Below are 11,304 nucleotides of genomic sequence, written 5' to 3'. Positions count from 1 at the left end.
ACTTGCACATTGCAAAAAGTATCTAACAGGATGCCCACTGAAGCACTACTCATAATTGAAAAAACATGGAAATAACCTAAATATACATTTTGGGGATGGTTTAAATAAGCTATAGTACTATATGCTATAGAATTTTCTGCTTTTAATAAAAAGAATAAAAGATATTCACATACCCTAAAAAGGAAAGATATTTATGAAATATTAAGCAGTGGGGATGAGATGGGGAAAAAACATTGTAGAATAATATCTATTTTTGTGTTAGAGGATTTTTTTAAATGTCTTCTATTTATACCTCATTTCTTTATTCTTGTTAGTCAATGAAAATTGCAAGGGTGTTAATTTACTTTTGCTTTCTGCTTGGGATAAACCGACATATTTTTTTATGCATAAAAGTCTTATTTTAATTATTTTCTTTATTTCCATGTTTAATTCTATTTTATTTTCTCTTTGACAATTTTTATTTAAGAAAGTGTGTTTTAATGTTCTGATTAGTACGTTGGAAGAGTTTTGTGTTTGTTCAAAGGTGTATCCATAATTTCTAGTTTATTGAATACTAATTAGAGAATGTGGCCTGGTCAGTTTCTACTTCTGGGAGCCTTCTGAGATTTTCTTTGAGTGCTCGTGTATTAGTCTATTTTCACACTGCTATGAAGACATAGCTAAGACTGGGTAAGTTATAAAGAAACTAGGTTTAATTAGCTCATGGTTCTGTGGGCTGCATAAGCTTCTGCTTCTGGAGAGGCCTCAAGAAACTTATAATCCGCTCTCTGCTCCTCCTGTTCGACAAACAGCCACACCTTATCTCCCATCGCCAGCCACATCCCTGAGACACCATGGGGAAGGTGAAGGTCAGAGTCAACGGATTTGGTCGTATTGGGCGCCTGGTCACCAGGGCTGCTTTTAACTCTGGTAAAGTGGATATTGTCGCCATCAATGATCCCTTCATTGACCTCAACCACATGGTCTACATGTTCCAGTATGATTCCACCCATGGCAAATTCCATGGCACTATCAAGGCTGAGAATGGGAAGCTTGTCATCAATGGAAATCCCATCACCATCTTGCAGGAACGAGATCCCTCCAAAATCAAGTGGGGCGATGCTGGCGCTGAGTACGTGGTGGAGACCACTGGCGTCTTCACCACCATGGAGAAGGCTGGGGCTCACTTGCAGGGGGGGAACCGAAAGGGTCATCATATCTGCCCCCTTTGCTGATGCCCCCATGTTCATGATGGGCGTGAACCATGAGAAGTATGACAACAGCCTCAAGATCGTCAGCAATGCCTCCTGCACCACCAACTGCCTAGCGCCCCTGGCCAAGGTCATCCCTGACAACTCTGGTATCGTGGAAGGACTCATGACCACCGTCCACACCATCAATGCCACCCAGAAGACCATGGATGGCCTCTCCGGGAAACTGTGGCGTGATGGCCGTGGGGCTCTCCAGAACATCATCCCTGCCTCTACTGGCGCTGCCAAGGCTGTGGGCAAGGTCATCCCTGAGCTGAATGGGAAGCTCACTGGCATGGCCTTCCGTGTCCCCACTGCCAACGTGTCAGTGGTGGACCTGACCTGCTGTCTGGGAAAACCTGCCAAATATGATGACATCAAGAAGGTGGTGAAGCAGGAGTCAGAGGGCCCCCTCAAGGGCATCCTGGGCTACACTGAGCACCAGGTGGTGTCCTCTGACTTCAGCAACAACACCCATTCTTCCACCTTCGATGCTGGGGCTGGCATTGCCCTCAACGACCACTTCGTCAAGCTCATTTCCTGGTATGACAATGAATTTGGCTACAGCAACAGGGTGGTGGACCTCATGTCCCACATGGCCTCCAAGGAGTAAGACCCCTGGACCAGCAGCCCCAGCAAGGGCACGAGAGGAAGAGAGGCCCTCACTGCTGGGGAGTCCCTGCCACACTGAATCCCCCACCACACTGAATTGCCCCTCCTCACAGTTTCCATGCAGACCCCTTGAAGAGGGAGGGGCCTAGGGAGCCCCACCTTTTCGTGTACCATCAATAAAGTCCCCTGTGCTCAGCCAAAAAAAAAAAAGAAAAGAAACTTATAATCATGGCAGAAGGCAAAGGGAAAGCAAGCATATATTCACATGGTTGACAGAAAAGAGAGAGCAAAAGCAAGAAAGAGAAAGAGAGAGAAGTGCTACATGCTTTCAAACCACCAGATCTTGTGAGAATTCACTCACTATCACAAGTACAGTAAGACAGAAATCTGCCCCCGTGATCCAATCACCTCCCACCAGGTTTCTCCCCCAACACTGGGAATTACAATTCAGCATGAGATGTGGGTGGGGATGTAGGGCCAAACCATATCATTCTGCCCCTGGACCCTCCCAAATCTCAAGTTCTTCTCACATTTCAAAACACAATCATGTGATCCCAACAACCACCCAAAATCTTAACTCATTCCAGCATTAACTCAAAAGTCCAAGTCCAAAGTGTCATTTGAGACAAGACAAGTCCCCATGGCTATGATCCTGTAAAATCAAAACAAGACAATGAGGGTATAGGCATTGGGTGAATGCTCCCATTCTGAAAGAGAAATTGGCTCATGGTTCTGTGGGCTGCATAGGCTTCTTAAAACAAAGTGACTACAGGCCCCCATGCAAGTCCAAAACCCAGCAAGGCAATCATTACATCTGATAGCTCCAAAATAAACTTTTGACTCCATGTCTCACATCAAAGCCACACTGACAGAAATGGTGGGCTCCCAGGGCCTTGCACAGCTCTACCCCTGTGGCTGTGCAGGTTACAGCACCTGGGGCTGCTTTCACACGCTGGCATTGAAAGCCTGCAGCTTTTCCAGGTGCATAGTGCAAGCTGTCAGCAGCTCTAACATTCTGGGGTCTGGAGGATGGTGGCCCTCTTCTCACAACTTCACCAGGCAGTGTTCCAGTGGGAACTCTGGGTGGGGGCTCCAACCCCATATTTTCCCTTTGCACTGCCCTAGTGGAGGCTCTCCATCAGGGCTCCACCTCTGCAGCAGAATTATGCCTGGACTCTCAGGCATTTTCATACATCCTCTGAAGTCTAGCCAGAGGTTCCTGATATAGTTTGGTTATGTCCCCACCCAAGTGTTATCTTGAATTGTAACTCCCATCATTCCCACGTCATGGGGAGAAATAGGCAGGAGGTGATTGAATTATGGAAGCAGGTCTTTCCTGTGCTGTTCTTGTAATAGTGAATGAGTTCTGTGAGATCTGATGGTTTTAAAAATGGGAGTTTCCCTGCACAAGCTCTCTCTTTGCTTGCTGCCATCCATGTAAGACATGACTTGTTCCTCCTTGCCTTCTGCCATGATTGTGAGACCTCATGAGCCATGTGGAACTATAAGTTCACTAAACCTCTTTCTTTTGTAAATTGCCCAGTCTTCAGTATATCATTATCAGCAGTGTGAAAACAGACTAATATAGCTCCCAAGCCTCAATTATTGACCTCTACACACTCTCAGGCTTAACACCACATAGAAGCCACCAAGGCTTCTGGCCTGCACCCTCTGGAGTAGCAGCCTGAGCTGTACCTTGGCCCCTCATAGCCATGGCTGGAGCTGCAGCAGCTGGGAAGTGAGACACCATGGCCCGAGCTGCATAGAGCAGTGGTGTCCTGGGCCTGGCCCACAGAATGATTTTTACCTCCCAGGCCTCCAGGAGGCCTAGGTGGAAGGGGCTGCCGCAGAGGTCTCTGAAATGCCTTGGAGGCATTTTTCCCATTGTCTTGGCTATTGACATTTGGCTCCTCTCTACTTATGCAAATTTCTGCAGCTGGCTTGAATTCCTTTACAGAAAATGGGCTTTTCATTTCTACCACATGGCTGGGCTGCAAATTTTCCAAACTTTTATGCTCTTCTTCCCTTTTAAATATAACTTCTGATTTCCGACCATCTCTTTGCAAATACATATGAGCCTACACTGTTAGAAGCAGCCAGGTCTCACATCTTGAATGCTTTGCTGCTTAGAAATTTTCTCTGCTCAGTGCCCTAAATCATCTCTCTCAAGTTCAAAGTTCAACAGATCCCTAGAGCAGGGGCACAATATTACCAGTCTCTTCGCTAAAGCATATCAAGAGCAACTGTTACTCCAGTTCCCAAAAAGTTCATCATCTATATCTGAGACCTTAGCCTGGACTTCACTGTTGATATCATTATCAGCATTTTGGCCACAACAATTCTACAAGTCTCTAGAAAGTTCCAAGCTTTCCCTCATCTTCCTCTCTTCTTCTGAGCCCTCCAAACTGTTCCAACCTCTGCCTGTTACCCAGTCCCAAAGTCACTTCCACATTTTCAGGTATCTTTATAGCAATGCCCCACTTCTCTGGAACCAATTTTCTATATTAGTACTTTTCCACACTGTTATAAATAACTACTAGAGATTGGATAATTTATAAAGAAAAGAGATTTAATCTGCTCATGGTTTTGAGGGCTATCAGGGTTCGGTTTCTGGGGAGGCCTCAGGAAATTTACAATCAGGCAGAAGGTGAAGGGGAAGCAGGCACTTATTCACATGACTGGCAGGCGAGAGAGAGAAAAGTGCTACACAGTTTCAAACAGCCATATCTTGTGAGAACTCACTCACTATCACAAGAACAGCAAGGGGAAAATCCACCCCCATGATCCAGTCACCTCCCACCAGATTCCTCCCCCAACATTGGGGATTACAATTCAACATGAGATTTGGGTGGAGACACAGTCAATCCCTATCAGCTGGTATATATATTGTGCATGTTTGATGAGTTCTTGAAGACATGATGTACACTCTGTCAGTTGCATCAGCACCCATATCATTACATCCTTATATTTTCTACATCTTCATTCATTTCTTACCTCCTTGTTCTACTACAGACCATAGAATCAGCACAGGCATGTTAAGTTCTCCAATAAATGTCATGTTCTGTCCATTTCTCACATTCTGCTCTCATGGAGAATGTCTTGAGTCCATTTCATAAAGGTCATAATCTTTCACAAGCATGATAAGCATGAGATTTCTAAATGTTTACCTGCTTTGTATGGGAAATACTTGTAAGAGGAAGGTTTTCTCTTTAAAACTTCCTGATACCTTATCCTGCAAAGATGTTCAAATAGCGTAAATTGTTTTGCTTTTGTTTCCTCCTTTCTGGGTAAGGGAACATATGACCCAGCACACATGAGCCCCACCCATTCTGTCCCCTCTTGTCATCTTTCTCTCCGACTGCATCTGGAATGTACCCTAAAGATACAACTCCAACAAAATGAAAATAGAAATACACAAGGTTATTTGCTGCAGCATTAAATTGAAAGTACTGGGAATGTGCTAATGACCATATGGAAGAGGATGGTTGAATTAACTATGGTGCATCTATTCAATAGAGTGCTATTCAGGGATAACGAGAAAGAGGAAGGCCCCTGTGAGCTATTAGCAACATTCAGGGTGTACTGTCAAGTGAAAATGAAAGTTCAAAAAAGATTTATATTGTTATGTGTAAGAAAAGGGAAAATAATAAAATATACCTGTATCCACTCATTTGTGCAAAAAGAAACAGAAAATATCAACCAGAAATGAATGAGAATGATACCTTCCTGGTGGTAGGAAGGAAAGAGGTAGAAATGATGTGAACGGGCAGAAGGAAAGAAAAAAAAAAGACACTTCCCCGAGGATGATATTTGCATAGTTCTGACTTTTAGAACTGTGTTAGTTCACATACTCAAAAAAAAAAAAAAATGTTAGTGAACAAGAGAAGGGGGACACTCAGAATGGAATCCAAACAGAAACAAGTGAACCTAAATGTACTTCAAATAAACAGCATAAGCACACTCAAGAAAGAGAAAAAGAACTAACTCAAGATGACTCTGAGCATAGCATTGTATTCACACTTTAGCACTTCAGGCTAAAATAAAAAAAAAAATGCTGTAGAAAATAAAGATTGAACCCCCGTAAGTCAATTTGTCTTTCATAGTAGTATAGGTTAGCAATTTCAAAACTACTTTATGTACATTTTAGAATTGAGCACAGTGGTAAATATATAGTGAATATTGAGAGCCAAGTTCTTCACTGCTGGCAAGCAAATTTATCAAAGTGGAAAAGAGGAAAATTAGAATGAACCCCATGATGTTGGATTAAAACTGAAAATATCAGCATGGATGGATAGACAGACAGACACACACACACACACACACACACACACACACACACACACATTTCCTAGCTCTGTATGCTGATGAGATAATAGCTGTAATGGGCACACCTAGGGCCCAGATCTTGGTTTCTAACTACCATTCTCCAATAAAAGGAACCAAGACTCCTTGGAGAAATGAGTGATTTGCAGGAGGATACAGGAAAAAGCAAAATAAATCTAGAATATCATATTGTGCCAGAAATTAAGGAATCTTCAAAGAAAGATGAAAGTGTATCAAAAGGACACAGGAGCTGGCATGAAGGAGGTTCCCACAACCAAATCTGGGACACTTTGAACACTAAAATAAATCATGGCAGCAATGGGTTATAGTCCATAGAAGGCAGTAAGAATCCATGAGTCCATACAGAAATAGGTACATTTAAAATAATAAAGAGAAAGAAGGAAAAGCCTTTTCTTACAGTCAAATCCTAAGTCAATGCAGAAGGAACAATGGTGTTTTTTAAAAAAATCTTCACTGGGCAGCTGTCATCATAATTGTTTTAGGCAAGAAGCATCAATGGGCACTAAACTAGCAGGTAAGAATTTTATAAGAAAAAGGTAATTATGGAGTTTCCAAGAACCACCCCCATGACACTTAATACTTACAAATAACTAAATGAAAATAACTTTACAATAGAGAACCCTGGCATATACCACCCTAACCAGGTGGAAGTTCACATCACCAGTAAAGAGACAAATAGGGACCAGACACAGTGGCTCACGCCTGTAATCCCAGCACTTTGGGAGGTAGAGGAGGACTGATCACAAGGTCAGGAGTTCAAGACCAGCCTGGCCAACATGGTGAAACCTCGTCTCTACTAAAAATACAAAAATTAACTGGGTATGGTGGCACACACCTGTAATCCCAGCTACTCAGGAGGCTGAGGCAGGAAAATTGCCTGAACCCAGGAGGCAGAGGTTGCAGTGAGCTGAGATCACACCACTGCACTCCAGCCTAGGCAACAGAGCAAGACTCCGTCTCAAAAAAAAAAAAAAAAAAAACAGAGTCTGGGGAAGCAGGACAAGTAAACACAGTGTGTGACTCTTAATCAGCTCATGGGGGAAGGGAAAAAAAGAGATTACGGTAAAGGACACTGGTGGGATACTGGCAGGACAACTGGTGGAATCCAAGCGAGGTCTATAGATTAGATACATTATGGTAGCTGTGCTGACTCTTCCTTATTTTGTCATTGTACCTTGGTTATATAAGAAAATTCTTGTTTTTATAAAATACACACTGAAATACATAGAGAAAGAGACATCATGTCTGCAGTTTACTCTCAATGGTAACGAGTAAGATGTCACATAGAACTATAAAGCAAATGTAAATATTAGCATCTGGGGATTTTGAGTAAAGGGAACTTTGTGTTATCTCTGCAACTTCCCCGTGAATCTGAAATTATTCCAAAAAGAAAGTTGCTTAAACTTCAGGCATCTCCACACGTGAACAAGAGAAAGAACATCATTCAGGCTTGCAAGCTAACCCCCTAAAAATCAACTGGTTCTTCTCATAGGGTCTCTTTAGGAGAGAGAAAATACTAGGAGCTTCAGCTCACCAGAAAGGCCCTGTGAAAATGTCTCAGCAGACCACCCTAGAGCTTACAGAGAAGGCCCAGCTGTCCTGCTCTGCAGCACCTACAGCCCTGCACCTCAAGAGACTCATTGGAAATTCAATGGAGTCTAAAGGGAATGAAAGCACAGTTCAAGGGAAGCTGTTTACATATTTAAGGCCAGTAATATTATCCTCCTATTTCTTCACTAGGAATCTTTCCTTCCACCTCCTGAATAGCTTTCCACCCTCCGCACTGCTGACATTTTGGGCCAGGTGATCTTTGCTGTGGGACTGTCCTGTGCATTGCAGGATGTGGCAGCTCCCAGGGCCTTACCCACCAGAAGCAAGCAGGGGCAAAATCTGCCCTGGTTGAGACGCACTGCTGGAGAGTCACCAGTTCAGCAATGTTGTGATACAAACCCAAACTCATTTCACTCTTGGAAATGTTCCCTAAGTATTCAACCTTCCTGTTGATGTACTAACATTCGTGAAAATCTGAGCCAGTGCCTGCCATTACTTTGAGACGCAATTTTTTGTTTGGTTGGTTTTTTGTTTTTTGTTTTTTGTTTTTTGTTTTGAGATGGAATTTTGCTGCAATGCCCAAGCTAGAGTGCAATGGCACAATCTCAGTTCACTGCAACCTCCGCCTCCTGGGTTCAAGTGATTCTCCTGCCCCAGCCTCCCAACTAGCTGGGACTACAGGGGTGGGCCACCATGCCTGACTGATTTTTGTATTTTTAGTAGAGACAGAGTTTCAACATACTGGCAAAGTTGGTCTCAAACTCCTGACCTCAAGTCATCCACCCATCTCAGTCCCCCAAATTGCTGGGATTATAGGCGTGAACCATAGCACCCAGCCTTGTTTTGGTTTTTTTTTTTTTTTTAACATTTATTGATAACTTAGTGAGTACCAAGCGACGTATGAAGCACTTCACACGCACTTTCTCTTTTGACTCTCAAATCACATCTAGGAGGCTTAGCATATATTCTCAGCTTTGCCAGAAAACAACCAAAAGTTAGTTATAAGCAATTTCTATACATGCCTACTACACCTACCCACAAGCAGGCCCCTGTGAAGTTCCTGCAGGCATGGCTGGCTCTGAGACGCATCCGCAGCCCTGAGGCCTGAAGTCGCGAAGCCCACACTGCTACCAAAATGGTACCCAAAGCGCAACGTGTCCCACACATAAAACTATGCTCTTCACTGTCGTGAACGCAAGTGGTTATCTACCATGCTCCTGTACCATTTTTTTGACTTCCTTCAGAAGACAGAAAGCTAGCTAGCGATTGTCATTTGCAAAGATGAAAATAAATTTGCAAGAAATTGTTGCTACTATAAAGCAGAGGTCAGCAAACTTTCTCTGTGAAGGCCCAAATAGTAAATATTTTTCGGCTTTGCCAGCCGTAGAATCTCCATTCCAACAACTTACCTCTGCCACTGCAGTGTGAAAGCAGCCACAAGCAATATGTAAGTGCATGAAAATTGCACGATAAGTAGCACGTGTCACCAAATAGTGTTCTTTTGATTTCCTTTTTCCCAACAACGTAAATATTAGTCTTAGCTTGCAGGCAGCACAACAGGCAGCAGGTTAGATTTGGCCCAAGAGGCACAGTTTGCTGAACCTTGGTTCCACAATAGCAAAAACATGGAATCAGCCTAGGTGCTCATCAGCAGCAGACTGGAAAAAGAAAATGTGCCATGTGTACACCATGGAATACTACACAACCATTAAAAAGAATAAAATCGTGTCATTTGCAGCAACATGGCTGCAACTGGAGGCCATTATCTTAAGTGAATCAATGCAGGAATAGAAAACCAAATACCAATGTTCTCACTTATAAGAGGGAGCTAAACACTGAATACACATGAACACAGAGATGGGAGCAACAAACACTGGACACTACTGGAAAGGGAGGGAGAAAGTTGGATGGCCGAGACAGGTGGGTCACCTAAGGTCAGGGGTTCCAGACCGGCCAACATGGCAAAACCCCATCTCTACTACAAATACAAAACTTAGCTGGTCGTGGTGGCACATGCCTGTAATCCCAGCTACTCAGGAGATGGGGGCAGGAGAATCACTTGAACCTGGGAGGCAGAGGTTGCAGGGAGCCAAAACTGTGCCGCTGCACTCCAGCCTGAGCAGCAGAGTGAGACTCGATCTCAAAAAAAATAAATAAATAAAAACGGAAGAGGAGCATAGGCTGAAACTCTATCAGATCCTATGCTCACTACCTGGGTGATGGGACCCAAACGCCAAACCTCAGCATAATGCAATATGCCCTGTAACAAACCTGCATCAACCTCCTGGATCCAAAATTTAAAAAATAAAATTAAGTAAGAAACGTGTTAATCCCAACCAAGCTGGGAGGGACCCTGGACATTAGCTCAAATTAAAGATAAAGAAGCAGAAATCGGAATCAGAAAGAAATGAACAAAGGCCCCTATTCCCATCACCCAAGAGGCTTACAAACAAAACACTTCATATATTTGGAATGTGAAAATCAGAAAGCACTTGGGTCAGCATGCCTTAACACTGCCTCACAACTGCTGTCCACACAAATGAGCTTTGTCTTAGCTCGGCTGATCTGAACAAGCCACACGCCCTGTCTCTGAGTGCGTTCATCCCTAAGGCTGCTCTCTGAGCAGCTGGATTGGTTTTGCCAGCAAAATGCACACAGAAGCCCCTTTCTGACTGAGGGCAGGGCTGGATTCTGGGGAGAGAATTTCACCTCCAATCCCTGCTCTCCAGAGGGGAAGGTGGGTGTTCCAGCTCACAGCAGGCAAGGCTCAGGTAGACACCCATGGTAGTAACAAAATGCAGAAGCCAATCTGCTACCAGCAAGTCATATGGGATGTGACTCGGAACGTGGGCAGACGCACAGGGAGCATTCTGCACCCAGCGCTGTTCCCACTTAAGTGAACAGCAGTCAGAGTCTTCTAAAGGTGCCAAGAAGTAAAGGGGGGTAATGCAGTATTTGAACCTACTATGACAATGGAGCTGCCTTTAGAAACAAGGGGAAATTCCTGCAACGTATAATCCCTAGATAAAATGCAGCCTGCTTTTTGTCCAGAATGGAAACAGCTGGAAAGTAGAAATATTCATGTTTTCCTTCTGTAGATACTGCTGCTGTGTGAGATGCTTCCAACACTGAGAAGCACTCTAACAATCCTGGCAGTCTATAATAATAACTTATCAAACTCCAACCAGCATGGGCCTTGCGAGGCCATGAGAAGTACTTGGCTATGTTATCTCACTCAGTCCTCATAGCTCTGTGAGACCAATGCTTCTTAAGCCCCATTTTTCCAGATAGGAGCCCCCAAGTTAGAAGTCAACTCACTCGAGATCCCACAGCCAGAGGTTGAGCCAGAATTTACACATGGGCTTCCAGGCTCAGAGCCTCTGTCCTCAATCCGTGTTCTACCCAGCCTACGGCAGCAGACACCTGTAACTTACACTTCAACAGGGATTGGATTGGATTGGATTTAGGGGATTGTTGGTGTCAAATACATTTCATTTTCCTTTAACAAATGAAACACAGTCCTAAATATTTATGATGACTCTCAGCTACGAAGGTATTCCATCAGCTG

The 11,304-nt window shown here is 43.8% G+C and overlaps 1 pseudogene; it reads left to right on the top strand.

The window, feature by feature from the left end:
* Window positions 1-817: 817 nt before the first annotated feature.
* On the top strand, window positions 818-2,060 carry LOC101039857 (glyceraldehyde-3-phosphate dehydrogenase pseudogene; annotated as a pseudogene).
* Window positions 2,061-11,304: the final 9,244 nt, after the last annotated feature.

Source organism: Saimiri boliviensis, chromosome 12 (genome assembly GCF_048565385.1).
Source record: "Saimiri boliviensis isolate mSaiBol1 chromosome 12, mSaiBol1.pri, whole genome shotgun sequence".
NCBI lineage: Eukaryota > Metazoa > Chordata > Mammalia > Primates > Cebidae > Saimiri > Saimiri boliviensis.
Note: the sequence above shows the minus strand (reverse complement) of the source record. Positions and strands in the feature narration are given on the sequence as shown.